The sequence below is a fragment of the Sebastes fasciatus genome, chromosome 21 (genome assembly GCF_043250625.1).
Source record: "Sebastes fasciatus isolate fSebFas1 chromosome 21, fSebFas1.pri, whole genome shotgun sequence".
Classification (NCBI taxonomy): Eukaryota; Metazoa; Chordata; class Actinopteri; order Perciformes; family Sebastidae; genus Sebastes; species Sebastes fasciatus.
In genome coordinates this window covers 21,725,236-21,738,800 of record NC_133815.1, presented here as the reverse complement: position 1 = coordinate 21,738,800, position 13,565 = coordinate 21,725,236, and the positions used below count along the sequence as shown (strand labels likewise).

Sequence of the window (13,565 nt, the reverse complement as noted above, 5' to 3'; positions counted from 1 at the left end):
AATAAAAGGTACGAGGAGATATTGGGTTTGTGGATCCTTCCCAAAGATTTTTTTTTTACTTAAAACTCTGCATTTGACATCTTTTTGGACCATTACTATTGCAAGTTAAATGTCTATTTTATTATTCATCACAACCTTCCTCTGAACATTCAATTCTTCTGGAAATGTTTTCCCTGTAAAATCATATTCTATAAATCAAAACACCACTTCGAGCACTGCGTGGCGGTGACGTAGTTGGATGCGTAGCTGAATTCTCTGGGTAGCCGAGGGGTGAGCTCTAGATGCTCTAAACTCAGAACTTCCTTATTCTCTTTGCTTGTATTTCAAACTAGCTACGTTTCCGACAGCAAAGATAGCATCCCTAAATATGAGTGCAGAGGACGTTATGGATGAGGATACATTTTACAGTATTTTGGCTGACTCGGATATTAAGCCACATTTATTCAGGCCAGAGTATACGGCCTAAGAAATGCGGCGGAGAGAGGCCGAGGCGGCATTAGCCGTGGAAGAGGATATGACCGGCGGGAACCCTGGTGCATGTAGGCGCTGTCGGCACGGCTCGGCGAGCTGGAGAACTCAGCTTTCTCGGTCAATATAGCACGCACTGAGGAATTTATTGCTCCAATTTGCTACATTTACCATCAACGCTGATTGGACGTCCACATAAAATGTGGCGAATTTCCCCTTTACCATGCATATAAAAACTCTACAGTTCATACAGTATGATTCCTAAGCTTCACTCTTCACATTAAAAGCTGGTAGGAACTCATTGAACGTGTGTCTACAGAGCTCATTTTCGATCGCTGCTGAAACCCGACTGGACTCCGGTGGTGCACAGTATCTAATCACGGCCGCTCATTCATCCTTGTATGCTAATGACACCGTGAATAAGCCAATAGGATTCAATTCCCACACTCGGTTACAGTAACCAATATTTCTGTCAGCATATCCTGTGAGGACAATTTGGGAACGTGCTATTGACAAAAGCTAATTTGGTGACCAACCCCCAGAGAGATGGACCTCATTTTTCTGCGGCCCCAGCAGGCCAGACCATTTGTCATCATTATCGTTAGCAACAGGAGCTGACCCTTGTGCCTGCTGCTAAACCCTAAAATAACTCTGTCGCACTGTATGTTCCTATATTTCTGCTCAACAGTAATAAAACAGTACACTTATTTAAATGAGGAGCAATGTTTATTCTAGCCCTGAGCTGCAAATCTCGGCCCAGAAAAAAACAAAAAAAAACACCACTGCCTATCATGAATGCATCCAGCTGAAGGCACCGAGGCGTGACTTCATGGACGGACACACACCGCACAACAAGGACAGATCTGGACGGCGCCTGTTAAGAAAGTAAATCCCAAATCACTCGCAGGGGCACGTAAATCTGAACGGGATGGCCCCGATTCACAATCAGCCAGAGGCAGACGGCTCTCAGCCTGTGAGCAAAGTACAAATCCACCAAACCGTGTGCCCACATCCAACCCTCCCCCTCTCCTCCCCGCTAATCCTTTTTCAATCATGCACTTTTTGGATTATGCCTCTATGTAATTCTTCTCAGGTATTGTTTTATAACTTAATATGATATTTCAATGTTGGTGAGTTGGGTTATGGGTTTAGGACACTGTGCAGGATTGGATAAGCAGCAGAGGTCTGCAGGCAGCAGATTGGAGGCTGATAGAAGCGCGATAAACCTTTGACACAATGTCCAAATGGAGCAGGTGCACAAAGGTGCTGAGACTGACCTCATTCAGTCCTTCCGAGGCATATTGCAACGTGAACCCTGTATCTGTCCCGACTCTTACTAAATGTCTCACCTCCCGAGAGAAGTTAGGATGCTTTGCATAGTCAGGCAGGTTATGAAAGAAGCAAATATCAGCTCTGAAACCATTATCTCAATTCACCGTGTCCATGTCGGGATGCATCGATCACACTTTTTTAATACCAGTAGCGATACCTGGGCTTGCTTAATTAATAAGCTGTATTCGTCACTGTGTGGAAAAGACTGGGATCACTCTTTTATGTGTAAGGCAACATCAGGCTTGACATCGCTTTCTTAACTTTGTAAAACAAAATGTAACAAATAAATACATAGATATAAATTTACTGAATTGTTATTTATTATTCAAATAATAAATCGTACACCAGCAACTTGGTTATTACAATTCAAGTGTAAACCTTTTTAATGCAGCAGCTAATTGGTCAAAACTTAAAGAGGAATTAAAATGACAGTATATAATGTATATATAGTGTATAATTGAGTTGAATGGATCGGCCCCATTTGTCACCGATACCTGATCCAGCTATTTGAGTCAGTATCGGCCCGATATTTGATCCGGTATCGGTATCGGTGCATCCCTAGTGTCCACATCAGATAAGCAGGAATTCAAAAGCTCACACAGTCAAAGTTGCATCGAGGTGATTACAAAGAAAACACATCCCTTCCATTTGTCTCCTCAGCTCTCCACAGGTTTCACTCTGTCCACAAAATATAGCCTCACTAAATCTACACAAGACTGAAAACTCTTCTCTAAACTGTGGAGATTCAAACTCTTAAATGCAATCCAATATTTTTGACTCAAACTTTATTCTATATATACAGTATATATACTTTATAATTTAGCTATTTTGTTATTACCGCCATTATTGCATATGAGAAGTTTGTACCAGCTGATATATTTGTCCAGGTCAGAAGTCATCAGTGAGCAGTTAATACAGCTTAATTTAACATGCAGATTGTACAATCAGTATTAGTAGATTAAACTAGCTAAAATTAGACCAGTTATAACATTAAACTTCTTACTAGGGCTGTCAATCGATTCATATATTGAATCGCGATTAATCGCAAATTAATCACACATTTTTTATCTGTTCAAAATGTACCTTAAAGGGAAATTTGTCAAGTATTTTATTCTCTTATCAACATGGGAGTGGTCAAATATGCTGCTTTATGCAAATGTATGTATATATTTATTATTGGAAATCAATTAACAACACAAATCAATGACAAATATTGTCCAGAAACCCTCACAGGTACTGCATTTAGTATTAAAAATATGCTCAAATCATAACATGGCAAACTGCAGCCCAACAGGCAACAACAGCTGTCAGTGTGTCAGTGTGCTGACTTGACTATGACTTGCCCCAAACTGCATGTGATTATCATAAAGTGGGCATGTCTGTAAAGAGGAGACTCGTGGGTACCCATAGAACCCATTTTCATTCACATATCTTGAAGTCAGAGGTCAAGGAACCCCTTTGAAAATTACCATGGCAGATTTTCCTCACCAAAATTTAGCACAAGTTTGGAGCGTTATTTATCCTCCTTCATTACAAGCTATGACATGGTTGGTACCAATGGATCCCTTCGGTTTTATAGTTTCATATGATGCCAGTATCTTCACTCTAGCTTTAAAACTGAGCCCACTACAACCTAAAAATTGCAAGTTGCGTTAATGCGTTAAATAAATGAATGGCGTTAAAATGAATTTGCGTTAATGCGTTGTTAGTGCGTTAACTTTGACAGCCCTACTTCTTACACATGTATGCATCAGTAGGGGAGCGATATGAATAAAATATTCTTTCACTAATTGTATATCATGATATATGTACTATCTATCACAATGTAGTGAATCTTTTAATTGAGATTACATTGAAAAAACGTATATAGATACAATGGCCAGATCAGAGTGTCCATCTCACTGGCTAATCCAGTCAATTAAAAATAGGGTCGACGATGTTGGAAAGCTAGCATCATTTTAAAGAGCACAAGCAGGGAGGCATGTGATTGGTTCTTTCCAAGCGGACTGCGAGGTAGTGATTGGTAGACGTTTTTACAGGATTACAGCAGCTACAGATGACGGCTCCTTTCCAGTCCTTTTTTCAGAGCTCATCAGTAATGGATCGCTGTAAGGGTGTAAAGACCATTTTCAACCAATATAACAAATAGTGTAGACAGGATAACATCGTCAACCCTGCCTTTAAACATGAATGATCAAGAGACTTCAATGGATGGGTGCCAAAAACTCCATAAATCTAGTAACGCCAGTCCCACTGAATCATTTGCAACATTGCTTGCAATGGTTTAATAAAGATAATTGCATAAATGCGACAGTCTGGCATCTTCATCATATTGCTCAAACATATACATCAGTAAATACTCCATAATACTTGCAGTACGTTTCCCACACTCTTTATTAAATTTAATTTCTGAATGCAAGACATGTAATCGAGTATTTCCATTGTTGTATTGATACTTGTATACTTCTTTCACTACTGGAGGTCACCGCTGTGTGTTCTGCAGATTTGCCTGAACTTGCATTTGTCTGCTCCCTTGCACTCTCCGATTTAGGTTGATGACACAGCTGTATCTCACCACATAAAAGTGTATCGAGCACAAGCTTAAACACAATATTCCTTTATGAATAACCCGCCCTCCCCTCCTCCTCCTCCCTCCACCCCAACACACTCCTCCGGATGAAGGCAACATTACCCTTCATTGAACAGGCGTAAAAATCCAATAGCTCTGTGCCTGGCGTCCGCCAGACAGGGATGTGCACAAAACAGCTTTACCCATCAATTTTCTAATAACCATCGTGAAATATGACAAGAATAAAAAAAAAAAGAAAAGAAAGTTAACAACACACAAGGGTGGAGGTGAGACACTGGAACCCGGGGGCCACGTGATTATCGGCCTCAAGTAAAGAGCCATCTATTGAACCCACTGATGGATTTGAAGACACATGGCTCTTGTGTGTGTGTCTGTGAATAATCCTCCACATTCAAACATCCTTTCATCCTAACCTCTAGCACATCTGTCATAATGCGTTATTATATACAAGATATCTATTGGTGTTTGAGCACCTTGACCTTTTGTTGGTGCCGGCTTCATTTACAAAGAGAGCCACTGTGCCTGAGCTCAGAGTTTTTAGGCCTTGAAGAAGAACTGCTTAACAGTCTGCACATGAGCTTCAAAAATGTATTGTGAGTGAACACATTATACTGTGTCATTGTCTTGAGTCAATAAGAGGGAATAAATGTGGTAGCTTTCCACTGTGCTCTCCTCTTTCTGGTCGCTGAGTGAATTAGAAAAAGAAGTTCATGTAAAGGCAAGTTGCCCTTGGGCTCTCAGAGAGAGGAGAGAGGAGGAGGAGGAGGAGGAGGAGGAGGAGGAGGGAGGCAGCTGTGTGAAGATGAGCTGCCTCCACAGCTGATATAGCCTTAACCTGTCCTGTTTCACTAACAAAGTCTAGGTAGACCTGAACAGCCCCATAGACCAGGAGGACCGTGTCCCTGTACTTTATATCTGTGGGGGGTTGCTTGGCTTTATGGATTAATATGCCAGTGACTCAACTCAATTTGGCTTGTTGTTGATATTTCTATTGAATTTCTCCAACAGGTCTGATTTTCTGCTTTAAACCCTCTATTGTGGTGATGTTTTGTCCTTTACAGACTGCTGTACACTTTACCAGAGATCTGCCAATGTTTCATTATCTAGACCGGGGTTCGCCAACTTTTCAGACCCCTTACAGGGGAGAACATTTTCCACGGACCCCCTCTTAATCAGATTATATCCTCACTACCATTTGTACTCTTAGATGTAATTGGAACTATTTGTATTATAAAACTTTTCAACCTAAATACTTCAGAGCTGTTTCATAGTGAAACAGAAACACATTTCAATTTGATTCATGATAAGATAAGATGAGATCATCCTTTATTAAACATCTTAGTAGTGTACTGTTTCGCTGTAAAATGAGATCAGTCAAGGAAATACTAAGCACCGCCCACCAGCCGGAGCACAGCCAATAGGAACGCTCTCTCTCTCTCTGAAATGACCTGTGATTGGTCAAAGTCTCCCGTCACAGGCTAGATTTCTTAAAGCCTGAAAACAGAGCCATGAGGAGGAGCAGAAGTCTAGTTATCTCTCAGAACACTTGAATTACAATATGCTCAAAGGCTATTATGGATTTTTTGCCCAATGATGCCAGAAATATACTGACTACTGAAACTTTAATTGTAATTATATGCTTACTACCATTTGAACTCTATTGAACTATTTGTATTATAAAACTTTCCAACCTTAATACTCCAGACCTGTTTCATAGTGAAACAGAAACATCTATCAATTTGAATCATGATTAGATAAAGATGAGATCATCCTTTATTAGTCCCCAGTGGGGAAATTAGCAATATTGTTCAACATTAATACCACTTCTATACATTTAAACAAAGGCTGATTTTGTTCAAATTGCATTTGGACTCAACTTTTATAGCATTTATAGGCTACATTTCAAGTAATTGATCTTAAAATCTTTAAGAAAATGAACAGTATATACCAAGACTGGCATATTCCTAATACCTCACCAGTTTAAAGCTGAATTTCAATAAGTGCTTCAACTTTATACTAATGAACTTATTGCTGTGCATGTGTCACAATCATATCAGAGTTTCTATTGGCCCAAAGCTAACATGGGTGGGAGTAATGGACACAATGTGCTTGTATGAATGGAGTAAATGGTCCCCATCTGCACTGTTTACTGGTACAGCACAATTTTATTATTTGTAGCTAATTACTTCGCTCACCCCACATTGAGAATCGCTGATCTAGATGTCGATCATAAATATCCTCATGTGACTGTTTGCAGCATGATGTGTAGCAGTTTTAAAATATTGCTGTTAAATCAACTGTTACAGCTCTGAATAGTGACTCTAAACAGCAGTCCTATAATCCAGGAGAGTGGCAGTCCACAGTATATGGCAGCGGTTGCTCAAAATGTTACCATCATAACCCCCTCTGCTCTCTGTGTATGTGGTTTCAGTCCATCATTAGGAAGTTATTAGGTTTTCCTGAAAGCTTTCTCTGGTTTGTGCAATAAAGCAATTTCCCCTTTATGCCATAAAGCAATCCCACAAATTCCTGCCCACTAATGCTGATGATCAGATCTGCCTGCAGTGCTCTCTCAGTGACTTGTTGTCACAATAAAAATATGTTTCAGTGGTAAAAAAAAAAATATAAAAATATAACTGAAGGATTTATAAAAAAATATAGGTGCTCCTCCAGATCCAGATGTTTCTGTTCACACACTCAGCTGGCTGGCTCAACATCATCAGGCTTCAGCAAAAGGAGTAAAGTTGAGGTGAAAGTCAGCTGTCAGAGGCTCAGAGGCTCATTGTGTGTGAGAGCAGAGAGTCTGCTCACTGTTGCCTCTCAGGCTCTTTCTGAGGACACACCAGGAGTCTGATTTTATATCATTTCACTTTTTTTTCTTTTTTCTTATTTTAAATCGTTACAATCAGCGTGGAGGATTTTTCTCCCGTCGTCTCCTCCTCAGTTTGTCCGGCTCTAGAAGTGACGTTGCTGCCGGTACACCGGGAGCTCTCCTCCATTCACCGGGAGCGGCGGAGACGAGCTGGTCGCTTCTTCCTCCACGGAGAGAAGATAACATGTCCCGGTTTAAAGCGGATTTATTGGGCTGCAACAGGCGACACGGAGCGGCTGTCCTCGGCGGTATGAAGAAGCACTGAAGAGCAGCAAGGTGAGAGACTCATTTCTTTTCCTCCAATTCATTCATCTCCAACCGGAGCTCCGGAGCGCGTAAACTTTTGAAGCTCCAGCAGCGACGCGCGCCGAGTGGGTGGCCAAAAAAAATGTGCGTCGTGATTAGAGAGAGAAAGTATAAGCCGACTATTTTGGGAACAGATGCTAATTTTTTTTCTGGTTATCTTTTATCTGCTTTCATTCAGTATTCTGCCTTTTTTTTTTTTCTGTGCGTGGGAATGTCCCCACTAATCAGCGTTTGGTGCGATAACAAAAAAAAAGAAATCAGGTGAAGCTTAAATATAGTCTCCACTCTGTGAAGGAACGAGCTGGTTTTGTTTCTCAGACTAAACTCCTGCACTCTTACTATTATAACTCCTCACCTGTATGTATGTATATATATATGTGAGGCTATATTGACACAGTGAGCGAGTCATTAGAGATGAATCAGTCATGCTCTGTGCAGATAATAACTCACATGATTCACAGTCATTTGGAGATAACACGGAGACAACGCGCTCCTGTCATCCAATTGACTGTTTTTCTGTCACGCTGGATCACCACCTTTTTTATCGTTATCTCATCTTTTAAGAACAATCTGTGTCTGGTTATACACGGAGACTTTGACGCACGTTTTCTGTGGCTTTCTTTCTGATGAATGTTAAAAGCAGCAGCAGCAGCACAGGTGATGGTGATGGTGATGTGTGATTAGGGCCTCTCCGGGCCTATAGAGGCTGCATGCAGACACATTGAGCTGTGTAGGAGGTTAACCTGTGCACCCAGTGTCATGACCTGACTCCTGATAACACTCCTCTCTCTCTCTCACACTCTTTGTGCTAGTCAGTTAAGGTTTGAGAAGAAGAAGAAGGTGCACTCCTCCAGGATTGATCAAGTTATTCTCCTTAGCAATTTTATTGTAGAGTGAAGCAAAAAAAAATGTCGCCTCTATAGTCAGTTAGAAAACACATAACAGCAGGTCTGTGATGTGACATTATAATAATTGCAAGATTTACTTATTTATTACCCAATCATCTGCGGCTTATTTATTTTTTAGAATGGCACCTCAGCGCTGGAGTAACACCTCCTTTTTATAGAGTTATTTCATTCAGACCATTTATTTGGAGTTTAAACAACTTATTGAATGAGGCGAGGACAGTAAAACTACATAAACCCAGCTGGGTACGCTCCTTTTTTCTATTCACATAATAGAGTTAAACCACTTTTTTGGAGACAATTACGCACCATTCTGAAGTGTTACACGTCAAATATGACATTTACTTTATAATATACATATAATGATTAGTAATAAAGCAGTAGGGTGTGCCATTTGGAGCCGTGCAGAACAGATTGTGCATCTGAGGAGACAGAAACACAAATGCTGTTAATAAATATCTTAGATTTTTGTGCACGCTGTTGGTTGGCTGCCCAGTAATAACAATAATAATAATAATCGCCTATACTGAGAGTCAGAGATTTTTATCCTCCCTCTTATTTTACCCGGATGCAATAATTCCGTAGAGACCATTATAACGCGCGCATTTGTTGGATAATTTAACTCCACCAGAGAGAGGTTCAACTCCAGCTGATCCTCCGGAGTCTCACACGGGTCCCCACAGAGGATGGTGCGCGTGTGTGTGGATGTGTGATGGGTGTGGGTGGGTGGAGCTGGAGGCGAGGTGGAGGAGACGGGGCTAGAAGGGTGGAGGGAGAGAAACCATAGGTGTGCGTGTGTGGGGGGTGAAACCAGCTGAGTGTGCGTCTCCTCTAATAGAGCCTCGGAGCGCATCATCATCATCATCCCACCGTCAGCTCCAGTCTGTCTGGGCGGTCGGTGCAGTGCCGTGCCGAGGAGCAGAAGAAAGATGCGAGCGGATATTCTCTCAGCCGCCGAGTCTAATTGGTGTGATCCATGTCCCCGTTGAGTGGCTGAAACCTCTTCACAGCGAGGAGAGAGATGCGCGCAGAGAGAGATCCGGACTGTTTGGAAATGAAGGAATTATAAAAACAGGAGGGTGAAAGTTTCTTTTTGCAGAAGTGTGTTTTTTTTCTTCCTTTTTTTCTGCGGACATCACCAGATTGACGCTGTGATGGAATGACACTTGGAGAGAGAGCGAGAGAGAGAGAGAGAGGATGATGATGATGATGGACACTTTGGCACCGGAGCTCCGTTTCCAGCCGGCGCGGTGCTGACCGAGCCCTCAGGACGACGATCACTCATTTGTTTTGAAGTGGCAGGAAAATCCTCCTCTTGATCGTTTTCTTCCCCCCCCCACACCCCCTCTCTCTCCTCCCCCCCCTTTACAACAAGAAACCAGAGTGAGAGATGGAGAGATGGTGCGCACAGCGATTCCTCAGAGACTGACGTGCGCACTCATCACATTCCCGTTAAGGAGCGCGTCTTAAAGAGCTTCTTGTTCTTCATTCATGTTCATTCCGATGCTCTGAACTTGTTGAGTGGTGTTTTAATGGGCAGGGGGGAACAAGGAGTTACCTCGTACGAGAAATAAGTAAGTTCTTTATTCCTTTTGCTTGTAAACTTTACTTGTTGTGCGTTGGAGCTGTTGAAGTATAGCTGCTTATTGGTGTTGGAAGTTGGTAAGGAGTGGGCATAGAGTTGTGGGTGTTTTCCTTTCTTAACAGCATAAACAACTTTTTAAAACAAACAAAAACAAAGGAAGACTTATTCATATTTACAAACGAGGCGACCTTGAACGCATCCAAAACTTAACAGCAGGTCATTTTTTTTTTTTTTTTTAGAGGCGCCCCCTTGTGGAACTTATTACATGATCGTTGCCTATCTATCTATCTATCTATCCATCACGCGTAATTACATTATTGTGTCATGCTGCAGCCAGTTGGCCTACCTGCTAATACGTCACTATATGAGCAGCCTGTTACAGATCTGCTCTGGTACATGCTTTCACTCTTTAGCTTCTCATTTAGTGCCAATGCTCTTTTGTGCTTTAGATAGATAGATAGATAGATAGATGTACTTTATTGATCCCAAATTGGGAAATTATTGTGTTACAGCAGCAGGTTATCCAAGCAATGCACAGGATCAGTACATGTCAACACTAAAGAAATATATCCAAGAATATATAAAGACTATTGGGATAAAGTAGGTATGTTGGTATGACTTAAGGCTGATATTAATGCCCAAAAGTCTTCAGTTATGATATTATTCATAATAGTTATAATCTGCACTTGACTTTACCTTGGTTTTGTATTGGATAACACCAATTATTACTTGCTCATATCATAAAACATGCTGTCTTGAGGCACATACTGACTGGATGTGAACACTGTGCATTTTGAAGTTTCAGCATTCAGAAAACTGTTGCAACTCTCATTTGTTTGATTATTATTTGACTCATCCTGTGAAATAATGACAGGTAATAATGAGTCATCTTCTGCGTGGCTGTTAGCAGCTGTCTCTTTAAACGCCGTGGCTGTCCCCCCTGCTGTATATATATATATATATTTCCAGCATGAGAGAGGAGAGCTACCTGGGAGGGCGAGCACATTTGTTCTCGAGCTAAAGTGGACATTTTGAGTATCCAGACATGTCACTGTGGTTGCAGAATAATGTGCTAGCAGCCTTTTAGGAAAAGTGTCTTTAATAATGCATAAGGTGCTCCTGTGTCGCAAAGAGAGGCATGCTTGGTGGCAAGGAGAGGAGAGGGAGAGAGAGGAGGGGTGGAGATGGAGATGGAGATGGAGATGGAGATGGAGATGGAGATGGAGATGGAGATGGAGATGGAGATGAGGGAGGCGTGATCTTGTCTCACTGTCTCATTGGGCGCCCCGTGCACTCACTGCTGTATATGTGGCGCTGGAGTAACTGACGCCCGAGGGTGTTCAAGCTCCACTTGGGTCAGCATCGGCACAGTCACCCTGTCAGAAGTGCTGCTCTCGCACACACGGAGTGCATGTGGCAGGCAGCTCAGGGGAGGGGGTGGCGGTGGTGGTGGTGGTGGTGGTGGTGGAGGATGGCGTTAGAAGGGACAGAGGGAGTGACGGAGGCGGAGGCAGCTGGTGGAGGCCGAGTGGAGCACGTCTTCGCCAGTCAGGGACTTGCCTTGGCCTTCAGAGGCCTGACCTGTCTGGCTCCAGCAGACGCTGGATTTGAGCAGAAGCTGCAGCCACATCCTGTTAAAGGAATGATTACCTCAGCAGGGTTCAAGCAAGGCTTTTTGATCGCTAGCACTAATAAAGCCCTTTCAGTCACTCTCCCAAATCTGTCTTGTGAGGGAAGGGAAAAGCCTCTCAAAATAAAAACTCCAAACTAATGAAATTCTTTCTCTTGTTATGGCTCCTATTTGTATTGCACAGACAGGTCGTAGTTTATCATATCAGAGGTAGAAAACAAGCCTGAATACAAGCTGGCTGTTTGTGTAACCCCCAGAGCAGAGCCACACAGCTTTGATTCCTCCTGAAGCTGCTGCCCACCCATCCCCAAAGCGCAGTCACTTAACCAGCTGTCAGCACTCCAGCCATTCGCTATACCTGCCGTCATTATTAAAAGATCATAAGCCTGCCGATTGAAGGCGGCGACATTTTAAGAAGTGGAAGAGAAGCGCTAAGTGATGGGCTGACTCGGAGGCGAGCCCCGGGGATGCATTATAGGCGTGCTCGCTGTTCCACGCTAAGGCTGGCTGTCATGTTTGCGGGGCCATGCTCCACTCTCCATATGTTTATTCATGAGGGCAGCGGCCCTATTGGCAGGTTGTTAACAGGCAAGATTAGGGATTCTGGAAAGGCAGGCAGAGAAATCTGGTGAGTGGAGCACAGAGAGCAGGCAGGAGGTTGGGTTTTTTTAGGGTTTTTTTCTGAAGCCGGGCCAGCTTCTACCTTTCTTTCATCTGTTTCTGACTGTCTGCCCTCCTGTCTTCCTGCCCTTCTCTCTCCTGCACTCTTGTTTCCCTTTTAGAGAGGCACTGGTGGGGAATATGAAACAGGTACAGTCAGGAAAGATGAAAGTAGGTAGAGACAGGACAGAAGCAGGGTCAGAAATTGCCCTTGAAAGTGCATAAAATGCGTGAAATTAAAAATGAAAGGGGGGGAATAGCGAGGATATCAGTGGTAACCTTGTAATTATTCCACCTTAGTCTGAGCCGAGCACACCCTTTAGAGCTAAAGTGGACGTTTTTGTCAATTTTGGAACATTTATTATCACGTAATTTGTCGAATTATTAAATAGACAGGCAGGTGTGTAAGTACTGCCCCCTGTGGGCCACCGTAGGTGATTCCTGTGAGATTATGACCTGACAGTTTATTCCAGTGTGTCCGGGGTGAGGACAAAATGGGCCTTCTTGAATGCAGTCTGGAGCAGTTTACAATGTTGGCACCGCACAGCCAGCAGCAGGAGGAAATGCTGAACCCACACAAACCGCTGGTCAATAAAGAATAAAATGATCAATAATTGAAAAGTGGAGGGATGGGAGATGAAGTGGTCGGGGGACAGGAGGAGGAAAACGCTGTTGGTCCAAATCAACAAACTGTTGCTGTGCTTATTTGCCTATTTGAAATGTAAAAGTCTGATTTTGCAGTTTGATCAAATTGCCACCGAAAGGGTTCCAAATATCCTCCGAGTGAGAAGTTAATTACCTGGTTGACACTTGCAGACGTTTTAGGGATAAAGCGAGTAAGAGCTGGAAAAAGGGCAGGAATGAGGGACGTGCTCCTTCGGCTGTTCATTTGATGATATGCATGATTTACTATAGTGACTCCCACCAGTAGTAAAGAGCGGCTCTGGGGACGTGCATGCGTGTAACTTTTCCCCTGTGATTTGGAGAAACACTCCGTCATGCTCGAGTGGCCCCGGGGATGGAATAGAAGCGGACACCAAAGGGCTGTTTCTCAGCCCCAGAGACGGGGGAGTGGTCGGGTTCATGGTGGGGGATGGGGGGCTGTTTGGGTGCATGGGTGGGTGGCATGAACCCAACGGCCGAACAAATCCTCTCCCTTGTGAAAGATTCATATATTTAGATATAAAATTGAGCTTGCTGTTTGCAGCGCTGGCGGT

At 42.9% G+C, this 13,565-nt stretch overlaps 1 protein-coding gene across 5 annotated transcripts in view; it reads left to right on the top strand.

The window, feature by feature from the left end:
- ntng1a (netrin g1a) overlaps nt 1-13,565 on the top strand; it is a 327,372-nt gene that overhangs the window by 193,148 nt on the left and 120,659 nt on the right. The window contains exon 1 of one of the 5 annotated variants that reach the window (XM_074621566.1): nt 7,055-7,538. The exons of 3 other annotated variants lie outside the window; for them this stretch is intronic. The gene's annotated coding sequence lies outside the window, so the exon portion shown is untranslated. Of the gene's footprint in view, nt 1-7,054; nt 7,539-9,241; nt 10,048-13,565 lie in introns of those variants that run through there. One more of the 5 variants, XM_074621567.1, reaches the window with a different exon arrangement.